Source organism: Lactuca serriola, chromosome 7, assembly GCF_051521515.1.
Source record: "Lactuca serriola cultivar US96UC23 chromosome 7, Lser_US96UC23_V15, whole genome shotgun sequence".
In the NCBI taxonomy this organism is placed as follows: Eukaryota; Viridiplantae; Streptophyta; class Magnoliopsida; order Asterales; family Asteraceae; genus Lactuca; species Lactuca serriola.
This window is the reverse complement of record NC_136414.1, coordinates 62800853-62815894: the sequence shown is the minus strand read 5'-3', so window position 1 is coordinate 62815894 and position 15042 is coordinate 62800853. Positions and strand designations below refer to the sequence as shown.

The window sequence follows — 15042 nt, the reverse complement described above, 5'->3', positions numbered from 1 at the left end:
ATTATCCGTGAGTCATGCACGTTCAAACAAATCTGAATTATACTTCGTTTGAGATAAAAGATAACCCTTTGGAGATTGAGCAACTTCAATCCCCAAGAAATAACGAAGTAATCCCAAGTCTTTCATAGCAAAACGGTGAGCCAAATCACACTTTAAAGACTCTATACCATCATGATCATCACCAGTAATAACCATGTCATCGACATATAAGGAAAGAATAATCCAACCTGCATTCGTACATTGAATAAATAGAGCCGAATCATGGTTACTTGGTTGAAAACCAAGAGAAGTAATCACCGTAGAAAATTTCTCAAACCAAGCACGAGGGGCTTGTTTGAGGCCATATAGAGCCTTCCGAAGTCGACAAACTTCACCTGGTCGGTGAGCAATACCAGGGGGAGGAGACATGTATACTTCTTCATGAAGATCACCATTCAAGAAAGCATTCTTGACATCCATTTGATAAATCTTCCATTGGCGAATGGAAGAAACTGCAATCAAGGTGCGAACAGTCGTCATTTTTGCAACAGGAGCAAACGTCTCCTCATAATCCATACCATACTTTTGCGCGTACCCTTTCGCAACAAGTCTGGCTTTATAACGCTCAACGGATCCATCAGACTTTGTTTTGATTTTATAAACCCAACGACAACCAATCGTGTGTTTTCCAGGTGGAAGCGGAACCAGATCCTATGTATAAGTCTGATAAAGAGTTGCAAGTTCCTCAGCCATAGCGGTCTGCCAAAGGGGATCAGAAATGGCCTCTTTATAGGATGTTGGCTCAGAGAGACGATGTACATTAGCAATAAAAGAGGCAAAAGTCGGTGAGTAAGAGGACATAGCAAATTCAAGAAGCTTTGTAGACTTCTTATTACGATAAGGTCTCGATGGAGGGGGGGTCTTGATGATTTGCAGGCAGAGGATCAACGATAGGTGGTGGATCAGTGACATGTGGTGGATCAGCAGCAAGTGGTGGATCAGTGACATGTGGTGGATCATCAATGTCAATGCTAAACGGATCAATAGTGCGGAGCTCCTCTCGGGTTGCATCATGTGACTGAACAGGAATGTTATAGAATGGAATATGCTCCAAAAAGGTGACATTGCGAGATACATACAGTTTCTGATTTGAAGGATCATAGCACCGATAACCTTTCTGACCAATACCATATCCCAGAAAAACACAAAGAGCTGATTTTGAAGACAACTTATCTCTCTCTACATGAGGCTTCAAAACAAAACATGTACACCCAAACACTCGTAATGAAGAATAATCTGGGAGTTGTCCAAACAACATTTCAAAAGGAGACTTCCCCGAAGTGTACGCAGTAGGAATGCGATTAATAATATAAGTAGCGGTATGAACAGCTTCTCCCCAAAACAATGAAAACTACCAAGTGAAATACATATAACGGCTAGGGTTTCATATTGTTATCAAAGAGAAGTACAAATACAATGAAAATGAAAGACATAATATATAGACAAACTAATTAGGGTTTCCTAGCGAAAAGACCCAATCATAAAACTTAATACAAAATAAAGCCCAAAATATTATTAGGCTAACAATTTTAATCCCATATATAGTTAATTAGTAAAGTATATTCATAATACCATTAATTAAACATCTTTACTACACATCTGCATTGCCTTTGAATTCTCGAATGTAGTCACGAAAATGAAGAATGAAAGCACTCACATATGCTTTAATTTTGATATATTATATTACCTAGATATATAACTATAATTTAAAGATAATATGAATGAGAAGCACCATCTTTTTCTACACATACAAAAACAAATTGTCCCAGGTCGCAACTTAAATATCATATCGTAAAATTGAAAAAGTTAGTTTAGTTAACATAAAATATACCATTTAGAATATTAGGTGTGCTATTTAGACATATTCATTCATAACTATTGCATTGGCTTCTATAATAGAATTGATTTTAAATTTGGACCAAAATCTAAAACAAGTGGATATCTAATTTTGGTATTCGAATCCGAAATTTCGGATATGGATTCAGATACCAAGAATCAACTATCCGAAATTTAGGATATCTGAATTTTCGGATATCCGGTTTTGAACACCCCCTAAGTAATACATATCACGATATTTATCCTTTATCAAATTTCAGAGGTAGAAAATGAAGTCCTTGAACTCCATGTTTCGTTAGTTTGCCCCCATAACAAATGTATTTTCAGGATTAAAGTAAATCAAAGGCTTAGGAACAAAAAAACTGCACCATTTATTAAGAACAACATTTTTGTTGTAAAAGCTAAAGTCATGTTGTTGAAGGTTTAAGCAATGCAAAAGCCAAATTCAAAGCCAAATGCAAAAAGATTTCCAATGTGTAATAAAAAAATCCCAAGACCGAGTTTTTAAAGAATCATGAAACCACCTACACAATCCTTCTCAGTTTTAGTTCTCTCCCAAAAATTGATTTGAATTCATATTTCAGGCTTCACATACAACACCAAGCTTGCATTAATCAATACACTTTCGAATTTGTATGATTTTTTTTGTTTGCAGACAGGAGAAGCAGTGACCCATAAATCTTACCCATTGGCTGATGTTCAGCTTACGATTACAATATTGGATCTTGTTTAACAAGCTGCTAACTCCAAACAACTCAAAAAAGGTCCCAGTGAAGGTATGATCCCAATTCTCCTTATGAACTTGTATTATGTCTCCTTAATCATCCGCATGTATTTCCGTTTGTCGCTTAAATTAATCGGCGTTCAAATATTGTGACCTAATTAGTTACTCTAATCACATGGATATCTTCGTTTTGACGATGAAATTCAGAGATACATGAATTTGGGAACTTTTGACCTAATTGATACTTGATAGAATGAGTAATCTGTCCTTTCGCTTTCAATTGCAACGATATGTGATGAAGTAGAAAAATCATACCATGTGTAAATGAGCAATTTTGGACTAAAATGCAATGGCTTTTTTTGTTCAACGTCACTTCTGCAGATCCTAGTTTCTATATAATATAAAAGCAATTAAGAGGGTTCTAAGCTGATAGTGGACTCGTTTACTTTATCCAGATTTGATTATAGAATACGATTGCAGGAGTATCTACTATTATATGCTAAAGATTATACATTTATGAGTATTTTTTTTCTTGGCTAAAGCTAACTAAATTGGCTATGTTTCTTGTTCTTTTCTTAACCAAAGTTTATGGACTTCGCAAATACTATTCTTACTTGTTTTGATATTTATTTTTGTTAATCTTTTTTTTTAACAGTTACAAGGGACCTGAATAGGGGTTTTTCTGAATTTGTAATGATGGCTGTAGACATTGAAGATTTTGAATAGGGATGGCAACGGGGGAAAACGGGACGGGGATTGCATCCCTCGTCCCTGCCCCCAAAATTTTCTCGTTCCCCCACCCCCGCCCCCGCCCCCGAATTCCCCTTCTGACCCCCGCCCCCGCCCCCATTCCCCCGCCCCCGATTGATTTTGGGCTAACTTATTTGGGCTAAAATAAGTTCTTGTTTGGGCTAAAAGAAACTATTTTTTGGATAATAAATAGATATTTATAACATAATTTTACATGTTACAAACAACTTAAAAACATGTTTTTTGGTTGAATTTTTGTATGTAAAAATAATTTTATTGTTTATTATACTTATATAATTAATATATGTCAATTTATATAATTTATTAACGGGACCCCCACGGGGGTTTCGGGACAAGACTACCAACCCCCGCCCCCGCCCCCGAAATTAAAACGGGGGTTAACCTTGCCCACGCCCACGCCCCCGTCCCCGATTTTTTTCAACAAATGCCCTCATACGGGACGGAGCCCCACGGGACTTTTTGACATCCTTAATTTTGAAATGATTTCCCATATTCCCTTCCTTACTGAATATAAGGTATGTTTCTAATGTTTTTCTACTTGTATTTTTACACTTAACAATGCTAATAAAAGTTATAAAAACCAAGAATATACTAAAAAGATACTAAGGAAGAATACAAGTCAAGTAGGTAGCCATTAAGGGGCTAAGTTAATAAATAAATCATAAATCATTGAGTTTGATGTTATTCTTTTTATATATAAATTATAAACATATAATTGCAGAATATAGTGTATGTTTTTGTTCCTTCAAAAGAAAAATTGGGGAGAGCATGTTGAGTTGAAAAACCAGTGCTTTCATGTTCGTTGACCAGCATTGAAAGAAGTCAACTAAGGTCCCAAATCCAGCAACTCAAGGTTTACTTTATTATCTTCTCATAATCTTTAATCTAATAACATTAATGATATTTTGATTATAAATCTGTCTTTTGGACTTTCAGGGTGTGATTAAGAAGCTCTTGATATAAGGACTTTATACAATATGATTTGTTACTATTGTCAAGTTTACTTGTACATTCATAAAAGTCAGGTGATTTGTGCAATATTAAAAAGCTTGCACTTTTCAATGATGCCTCTTTTCATTGCAGAAAGTCCAACACGTGCTTGACTCTAAAGTAACACAACTCAATTGGAAATTTCAAACAAACACATAAATAAGAAAAATATGGCAATTTATAAAACAAATACTCCAAAGTCACCTCAAAATAATCGAGTAACAAATTAATTTCAGACTTCAAAAAAAATATATAAAAGTTTCAGCTAAATAATCTATCTGTCTGATGCTGCTTTTACAACTTTGCTGCAAAAAATGCAAATCGACTTGCATATTCTCAGAGCTTCAAGATTTTTTTTGAATTACAATCTGCAAAAGAAGAAAAAAAAAACCAAAATCTAAAAATGTGTTTCCATATAAAGCACCAAGCTTTCCAATCTTTAAAGCTATTACAAAAAATACACAAATCATCATCTTTTATGAATGTTATAAGTACACTTGTTGATAGTAAATACCAATGCAACATTATTTTCAAAAACCATATAATAATAATTACCATATAAGTATTTTTTTTAGAAAAAAAAAAAAAAAAAAAAAAAAAAAAAAAAAAAAAAAGCAACCGGACCTTCAATGTGAATCCACCAAAGTAGGATCAAACTGCCTCAACATGTCGCAATTAGGCGTTTCACGTTGATAACCCCAATGAAGCCTTTGTGCCTCCAATCTACAATTATAAGAAAGAATCGACACATACTCATGATCAATCCTTCCTTCAAGCTGAACCCTTTCATGACTATTTGATGGATACTTTTGCTCAAAGTTGCGTGATTTCACAAAGTAATTAACCCCTTTTTGTGTAGTCAAACGATAATCATAGGTATATGTTCTTTGAAGAGAATAAACAGGTTCATTAGAAGGCAAGAAGCTGAAAATCAGAATGATGATAACTGGCAAAAATTGAAGTAAAGCCCGTATGTTAAACCCATCCGACCCGTTTACACCTGTTCTGGTACCCATTCCGGGTCCAAAATTGAACCCTGTGAATTGGGTTGTGGTTCTTGGGTTCATACCATAGAAAAAGTTTCTGAAAATCTCGTCTGCGTCAACTTCTTGATTGTAGAAGAAGCCATTGTTGAATCCTTGATGGGTCCTACGCCTGGTTGTTTGCGTTTCATAAGAGGGTTCGTCTGACCCGACTAGATCATACTGTTTTCGATTTTCATCCACGCTTAAACACTGGAAAGCTTTGGAGACTTTCTTGAAGGCTTCTTCGGATCCTGGTGCTTTGTTCTTGTCAGGATGAACTTTCAAAGAGAGTTTCCTGTAAGCTTTTCTAACATCTTCAACACTAGAAGTTTTCTCGATCCCTAGGATATCGTAATAATCCTTTTTCCTTCTGATCTCCCTCACTATTGTGATCTGTTCTTCTGTACATGAACCGGATGAAGATCCGGTTCCCGGAACCCTACGCCGAACGTTAGAGCTATCACCATCACCGGCACCGGTTTGGGGTGACTTTGGTGATTCATTCGTGCTTTCTAGAGTTGATAACAGATCGTCAACGGGAAGAGAAGGATCTAATCGTTGAGCTTTCTTGATGAATTTTAAAGCGCGAGTTCGATCGCCTAACCCTAACGCGTCTTTCCCAATTTTTAAGCACTTCAACGCTTCGTCTTTGTTTCCATCCATCTTAGAAAGATCGAAGCTTCTAACAAATTCTAAAGGGCACAGTAGATGATCGAAATCGAAGAGTAAATCGCTAAGTAGTGAGATTACCTGGAATGAATCAACGAAACTCCCAAATTGCAACCCGCGATCAACTGATAGATAGAAATTGAGGTAATCGGTTAGATTTATGGTTGAATCAAGTGGGGTTTCTGATATATTAGTGAATTTATCGTCGGATTTGAGAAGAAATGTCGATAAAATTAGATGAGGGAATAGGAATTGAGAGAGATATTCCTAATTCGATTAGGAACCCCGAGGGAGAAAAAGGGTTAGGTATAGTAGAATTGTAGTCGTGGAAGTAGAATGCCTTTCTCAACAATTCAAGTTTCACGTGACATGTATCGTTTAACATATATTGTTACATTTCGGAAATATTTACAAAAAAATCCTTAAATTTGTCTCTCACACACACACCAAAAAAGAAAAAAGAAAAAAAAAACGTTTTATACTAACATCATATTTATGCACATAGATATTTCTCAATGCTTTTTTTTCCCATAAGTATCATTTAGCAGATTTTTCACCCTCTAGTAGGTTCCTACAGTATAATATATAATTGTCATTTTGACAGCCGACATGTCAAACCACAATGGATCACCACCCCCCCCTTCTCGGTCGTCATGCCTCAAGTTCCTCAACAGGGCATCAATGAACAAACAGGACTTGCAGCTTCCTCCGATGCTTTGTCCTCCGAGTTGAAGTCAAAATCATGCTCAAAGTCCTTCTATCTTCGATTGCACCATCGTGCTCAGTTGCCTAGCCCATCTCTCAACTAGGGGTGAGTAAAAACCGCATCGCAACTAAAATTAACCGTAAAAACCGCATAAACCACAACCATAATAAAAAACAATGGTGAGGTTTTCTGTTTTTCAAAAACCGCAATTTTGCGGTACGGTGCAGTTATTAGTTTTCAAAAACCGCAAATAAACCGCACCGCACCACATATATTGTATATAATTTTTTTATTAATTATTAATATATTAAATATTAAAAATAAGACAAGTTTCATGGAAGAAAGATGGATAAAATACTAGAAAACAAAAGTGTTGGTCTTTTGTTATATTTAACTTTGAAAAATGGTAAAATTAGACAATTTTAGGATATTTATTGTTAATTACTATTGATTTGACGTTTTTAAGATATTAGTTCTTTGTGATTTAAGTTAATTGTCTTATGTCTTATGGTTTTTTTATTATTACAAGCAATGTTTTAAAAACCGGTTTTTTAGTTGAACCGGTATGACGATCGGTTCCCGGTTTAACTGGTTCGACCGCCGGGTCAACCGGTTTCTATAATTTTCATCTTTTTTTCAATGTTTTAAAAACCGGTTTTTTAGTTGAACCGGTATGACGACCAGTTCCCGGTTCAACCGGTTTAACTGGTTCGACCGCCGGGTCAACCGGTTTCTATAATTTTCATCTTTTTTTCTTATTTTTCTAAACATACATACATAAGTCACGAATTTGACGTCTATAAATTCACACATTAAAAATACACATAAAAATAAGTTGTAGATCAATATAAATACATTAAAACAACACATAACTATAAGTTTTATATCAATTCACATACGTCAAAAATAAAATAAAGTATAATATCGAAACAAAATATAGTTTTAAATGAATACAAATGCATCAAAAAACATCAAAACATTTACCATATGTTTTTATTTAGAGAAATCTAAATAGATGTGAAAAAATCCACATTTATTATTGAAAATGTTTTTTTTTCATGTATTTTTATTTAGTTTAACCGGTTCAACCAGTTTATTTTGACCGGTTCAACCGGTTTTTTCTAAAAACCGCCGGTTCAATCCGATTCAAAAATTGGTGTAAAAACGATGATAGTTGAACCGTTCTCTTCCCCGGTTCCCGGTCCAACCGGTTCGACCGGCCGGTTCAAACCGGTTTTTAAAACACTGGCGCTCACCCCTACTCTCAACATTCTCCATCCAATAAGCTTCCACCTTGGACACCTTCAAAGTCCCACCGACGCCTCTTTGGATTTTCCCGGTGGTGTTCATAATTTTAATTGCATCGTAATAGGAATAAACGAGAATAAATCACACACAAAAAGACATAATATTCAACATGGTTTAGTAGATGTGAAATAAGTCAACATGGTAAAATGGAGTATTCTTATTCATGAGCTTGGAAATCGATAATACTATGGAATCCTAGCTATTAATCGTATTATGTAGGCAAGGTACAAAAATATAACCCTAACTAGAACATGGTCGGGCCCAACTACACATATCAACGAAAGTTTGTACCATTAATAAACGTATAAGCTTAAATTTTCACTAATCATTTAATAAACCAAGATCGTCACCAATTGAGTTCTACTATCAAATTGACATTCAGTGAGTTTCAATGGGTCAAAAGTTAAGTTTTGTCATAAGTAGAGATTGAATCATCATTGAAGCTATACGTCAAGATTGAAATCTCAAATTAGATCCACAAGTGTAATTATCACCCATTAATGGACTCCAAAGTTCAAATAGAGTTTAGAAACTCAAAGACAATCCAAAACTAATATCAATTTCATGTGAGAATACTCAAAATATTCCAACATTTGAGCTTTTAAGCTTCTAAAATATAATTTAAACTCCAAATTAAGCAGTAAATAAGAAGAACAAACGTATATTAGTCATATAACGACTAAAACTAACTTGAAATCCCATTAAAAACATCCTTAAGATGGTAGATTTTCGAACTTAGATATTCTCCAAACACTTAATCGATTTTTTGGAGAAGAAAAAGAAAGAGTTGTACATTCTCATTACTTTTAGCTCAAATATAAACAGTGACTGTACAATCACTATTTTCTCCCTCCCACATTCTCTAGCTGGATTTCTCTAAAGTGAAGGAGGTAAAGATGAATAATGTCTTATCTCTTTGGCAATTTGACATCTAACACCTCTCAACTTTCTATTTTCCTAATTTAACTAACATATGGCAAAAGTTTTTTAATGGCTAACAAACACACACACTAATAATTTACTCTAAAGTTATATATTTGTCTATAATGAGACTTGAACCCTCAACCTCACAAGAGAGGAACACTTTCAAACAACATGTGACATAAGTAACTAGCTTCTCCTTTAGATTGCTAATTTAATCCATTTTAACAATTTTGGTCCATAATAGGATAATTAGGTTATGTATTGGTTAGATACAAGGGTTTTCCCAAAATTACCAAAACAACCTTAGCTTTATATTATCGACCAAATTAACTATTTATTCATAAGATATTATGGATTTTTTATATTATATAAAATATTTTATTATCATATCCTTTCTATCTATATATTTTTTATTTTATTATATTTATTTTAGCAAATCAAATTTAGCCCTAAAACGATGATGTTACAATGGCCTTTTATCGAAGGTAATCATGCATGCTTGACTTTGAAATCTACAAGTCAAAAAGTAACTCATTTGACATATAAAAGTCAAATACAAAGTTTGATTTTGACAGTTACAATTACTTTTGGTGTTATATGTGTAGTTTGCTCTTAGTAGAGAAAACAGATCGACCCGGTTATCCATGTACCTTTAGAAAATTGTCACTAATATTAATGTTATGGTAGATATGGGATATTTTGACATTGAGGTAACAATAATCTCCTCCATTTAAAGTGTTATAACACTCGTCTTTTTTTCATATAATAAAATATTTTAGTTCTTGAAAACATTTTATAATTTATATCATAACCATCAAAACATGTTTTCACAAAAGCCAAAACAATTTACTTTTTATTCAAGACATAAACCAGGTGTACAACTCATAACATACAAACCATAGTAAAGCATTGACTTTACATATATATTACAAAAACTATGTCCATTTTTGTAACAACGTAAATTTTCAAAACAATTTTTCATTTTTAAAACATACATTTACTCATAAAATAATGTCAAAACATAATGTATCAAATGTTATATCACAAAACATATCCCAGAATCTCAGAACATAAACTCCACAAGTGTGTACGGATCATGCTGGCGCCTTTCTGCGATTATCACTAGGACCTGAAACACATAACACAACAAATGTAAGCATAAATGCTTAGTGAGTCCCCCAAAATACCACATACAACACATACGCCACTCAAGGCTACAGTACAAACCTCCGCTCGATGTGTCTCAGCGGGACCCTCCAGTCCCGTAGCTCGTTGGACCCTCTAGTCCGGTCATAGCTCGTCCGACCCTTAGGTCCGGTCTGTATCGTTGGACCCTTCAGTCCGGTCTATATCGTCGGGCCCTCCGGTCCGGTCTATACAACACATACCATACATATAACAAAATGCACATAATATCATACATACACATAACATACAAGACCCTCCGGTCTACACATAGATACCACTCTAGGTAATGTATAGTGAGAAGACTCACCTCGGATGTCTCAGATAACCTCACACACGTATACACTGATATAGCCTCCGCCTAAACACATAAATAATTATCTCAAATCAATAACGGCTCTCCAGGCTAGACTAGCCTCTTCTATGTCCTCTAAGAAGGCTAAAAGACTAATTTACCCTTCAAATGGTTCACAAGTCCAAATGTTGACCCAAACCTAAAAGTCAACAGAAGTCAACGGTCAGACTTTGACCCAACTCGTCGAGTGCACTCGTGTGACTCAGCGATTCCATGCATGTCCTCTTCGCCCCTGGTCCTCACTCGACTCACTGAGTCAACCCTACACTCAACGAGTTCACAGGTCACGAGTCGCGGGGCAACCCGACTCGACTCGTCGAGTCCCCTTATGGGCTCGGCGAGTTCCTACCATGAGAACACCCAAACGATATTCTGAGGTCAGATCTGCTTCCCCAACTAGTAGATCTAACCTTCTAACACTCGAAAGTCACGTAAAGGTTCAAACTTTACGTTGATGCAATGCCTATAAGACCAAAAATGGAGAAATAACCTTTAAAATGGGGTTCTACTCTCAAGGCTCACATGAAATCTCATAAAGCTGGAAGCTTGGGACCTTTTGGACCTCTCAAGGTCTAGATCTATCATCTACACCCAAAGGGACACCATATGCTTCACAATCTAACCCAAAATGGTGCAATGGAAACCCTAGATTCAAGGAATCTATCAAATACACGAAATGGGAAGGAACTTGTACCTCAAAACGTGAATCTCAATGTGAACAACCCAGATCCAAGCTCCACAATCGATCTACCTTGGATTCTCTAACTTTTTCTTGCAAGGTTACACCAAATGATGAACAACTGGCCTCCAAAATGCACTCTAAGCTCTCTTTGCTCTCTAGGGTTTTCTTATGGGGGTAGTGGCCGCAAATGACAGCCATAATGGCCTTTAAATAGGGCTCCGACCCTGAGATTTAGGGTTTCACTTTACAGCGCGGACTCGCCGAGTCCACGCGTCGACTCTTCGAGCCCGGTCATTAATCAGACAATAATTCGCGATCCTACTCGGCGAGTCTGAGCGTCAACTCGCCAAGTCCCTCCATAAAACTCAATATAAATAATTAAAATCAGATTCCTAGGAATCCGGATGTTACAATTTTGTCTCATCCAAAAGTTCATTGTTATTGATATGATCACACTACCACTATGTATTTAAACTTAGAATACATGAAATTTAAAGAAAACATGCACAAGACAATAATGTCTCATGACCTATATAGGTTTTGTAACACCCGGTTCCATGGTACGTATTTAATTCATGTATTTTTCATGTTTTTCCCTGGGACTTGGTGAGTTGGAAGCCCAACTCGTCGAGTAGACTCGACTTTGGACCCGGAGGTTTAGTGACCTATTCGACGAGTCGGGGGACCGACTCGATGAGTAGGAGCTGTCTGGAGGAAACCCTAATGTTAGGGTATGCGCCCTATTTAAACATCTTATTCTGCCTCAACCCAGCCCCCATCGTCCCTCTCAACCCAGAGAAATCATAACTCGAAACCCTAAGCCCCTTTTGAGTGTTCTTGAGCTTGTTGGTGGCTTTTATGTGCATTTGAAGTTGGAAGAGAAGAAGAAAGCTTAGGAGTTTAAGTGGAAGCTAGTAGATCCATAGGTTTTGCTTCATTCTCAGTTCATTAAAAGTAAAAAGCTTGAACCTTGACCATCTATCTCCTAGATCTTATTTTGGGGCTATTTTCTACCTTTTCTAAGTTTTTGAGAGACTATACTCGGATTTGTATGTATATGTTGAGTTGCACTTCAGATCTGGAACCATTGAGGGTTCCCATGGCATAAAGGTGCCAGCTTTATGGGCTTGGGAGACCCACACAACATATAAACCCCTTTCTATGGCTTTTTGAGCCAAAGGCCCCATGGATGGACATCAAGTTAGTAGCTTTACGTGAAAAAGGGACCCTGGGAGCCCATATCTATGATATGGGTGCATTAAGACCCATTATAATCGAATGTATAGTTCTGGAAAAAGAAGGACTCGACGAGTCACCTGGGTGACTCGACGAGTCAGGTCGTAGTTTCCCCCAAAAGTCTTCTGGGAACGATTTTGGTTGAGTTAAAGGAAAACTCAGCCTATTAAGGGTTTTTTATGGACCTGAAGATCAAAGGACTCGACGAGTCCAAGGAGGGACTCGGCGATTTCAAGGAAATGTCCCAACCTCATGAAGACGGACTCGACGAGTTCAAGGAGAACTCGACGAGTTCAAGGAGAACTCGACGAGTCATAGACTAGACTCATTCATTCAGATGAAGATGAACTCGACGAGTTCAAAAACGAATTCGTCGACAGATGTGTTATTGAAGGAGAACTCGTCGAGCTCTTGCTAGACTCGACGAGTAAGGACGGGATTATGGAAGTAGGTAGACATGGGGACTTGGCAAGTTGGTGGACCAACTCGGCCAATCCAGTCAATCAGAAGTTGACTTTGACCATGGTTTGACCTTAATTTTGACTTGGATTTGGGTTGACCCTTATAAGGGTTATGAGTATGTAATAGTAATCGAGAAAGGTCGTTGTGTAGGGATTGAGGAGTAGAGACGAGTTGAGTTCTATGCTGAGGACTATGCAGATACTACACGACATCGAGGTGAGTTACCTTCTAGTAGAAGTGGGTCTAAGGCACCAAGGCTGGCCCACTAGTAGTTGATTATAGTTGAGATGATTGTTTTTGTGATAATTGTATGGTTTGCTACTACCTGGTATGTTTATGTGTTAGCATGATATGTTATGTGATAGTGGTAGTAGGAGGGGAATAGTCCCCAAGTTCGGTTGTTAGGACCGAAGGGTAGGTCGGGCACCCCAGATATGCCTGGCAATATGTTTTTGTTATGATATATGTGGTAGTAGTGGTAAGGGGTGAAATAGTCCCCAAAGTTCGGTTGTTAGGACCGAAGGGTAGGTCAGCACCCTAGAATGGCTTGACATGGGTAGGTCAACGCCCCAGAACAGATTGACATGGGTAGGTCGACACCCCAGAATGGTCGGACCGGTTAGGTCGGGCACCCCAGATTGTCTAATAGTATGTATGCTATGTGATTGTATGGTATGTGGTATGATGGGGGAACTCACTAAGCTTTGTGCTTACAGTTTTTAGTTTTGTTTCAGGTACCTCATCGGTGAAGGGGAAGGAGCCGACGTGGTAGCGGTACATCACACACACATCAGTTTTCCGCATTTTGTGATTCATGGGATTGTACTATTATTTTATTACTACTTGATGATATGTTTTCGGAGACATGATTACTATGGTGTTATGGATTGTTATATTCTCAACTATGTTTTGTTAAATGCTTTTCTAAGTTATATAATTAAAAGTGAAAATTTTGGACTCGAATTTTGGGATGTTATAGGTTTAAACATCAAATCATTATCAAACATTGGAAAAAACCTTTCATTTTTACATGATTTATACAATTTAATATATATATATATATATATATATATATATATATATATATACACACACACACACACACATGAGGTATATAATCTCAAACACGATTAGACCTTTAGGGGCATTGTTGTGTCATATACTCCAACTCGCATAAAGTCCTTCAGTTATGTACCGATTAAATCATTATTAAACATTTGATAAAAATCTTTCATTTCAATATACTTCATGCAATATAACATATATATGTAATGCATACAATCGAAATAAACCTTACGGGTCCTCCCATATCATGCCTCTGTAGTAATATAAGGTCCTTCATTTATATACCAATCTAAATCTTAGGTTTAATCATAGAAATGACACCCAATTGGTTTTACCAATCATCCACCTTACCAAAATGGGAAGAACAAATCAAACTAGTTAAGGTATCTTTTGACCTCTACCTTACCAAGGGATATATGGTCCCAAATAGAGTCATCCCATATCCCATTCTTGGTATATCACAATTGTTTAGACACTACATTATTTATGCAATGACATTCAGTGTATGCATAATCACCCTTTTTTGGACTCAATCACATACATATGACATGCTCTATCTAGAAAACATTAATAACTTTCATAGTATAAACAATTTATCATATCAAAGTATAAACAATTTAAAATATTTAGCATAATCTTATATCATACATTTAGCTTTCATAAGCAGCTACAACCAATACCTACTATTGTAAATAGTTCATTTATTCAAATCATTTACCTTTTCAAATTCTTAATCTTTCAAATTCACATATATTCAACACATACTCTTATAAGGAGTACATTTATTCAAATCATTTACTTTATGAAGATTTAGCTTACTCTTTCGAAAAGAGTTCACATTATCGTCAATCAAAACTTTTAACTTTAAAATCTATTTTAAATTCTTTTTCTTACTCTTTTAAAGAGTTCATTTAATCATAACTATTATATCAAACCATCGTTAAAAACATCAAGTAATTAATTACACAAATCATGCTTTTATCTTTTCTAATCATTTAATGATATCAACATATTCTTTCAAAATAACTCATAGAATTTAAGTTCATAATCAAACCATGTATCCCA

At 36.0% G+C, this 15042-nt stretch overlaps 1 pseudogene across 1 annotated transcript; it reads right to left on the bottom strand.

Moving 5' to 3' along the window:
• Positions 1 to 4516: 4516 nt before the first annotated feature.
• Positions 4517 to 6412, bottom strand: LOC145061822 (chaperone protein dnaJ 49 pseudogene; annotated as a pseudogene). Its single transcript, XR_013687313.1, has 2 exons — positions 4985 to 6412; positions 4517 to 4728 (listed from the first exon to the last, which is right to left on the bottom strand). The product of XR_013687313.1 is annotated as a chaperone protein dnaJ 49 pseudogene (transcript).
• Positions 6413 to 15042: the final 8630 nt, after the last annotated feature.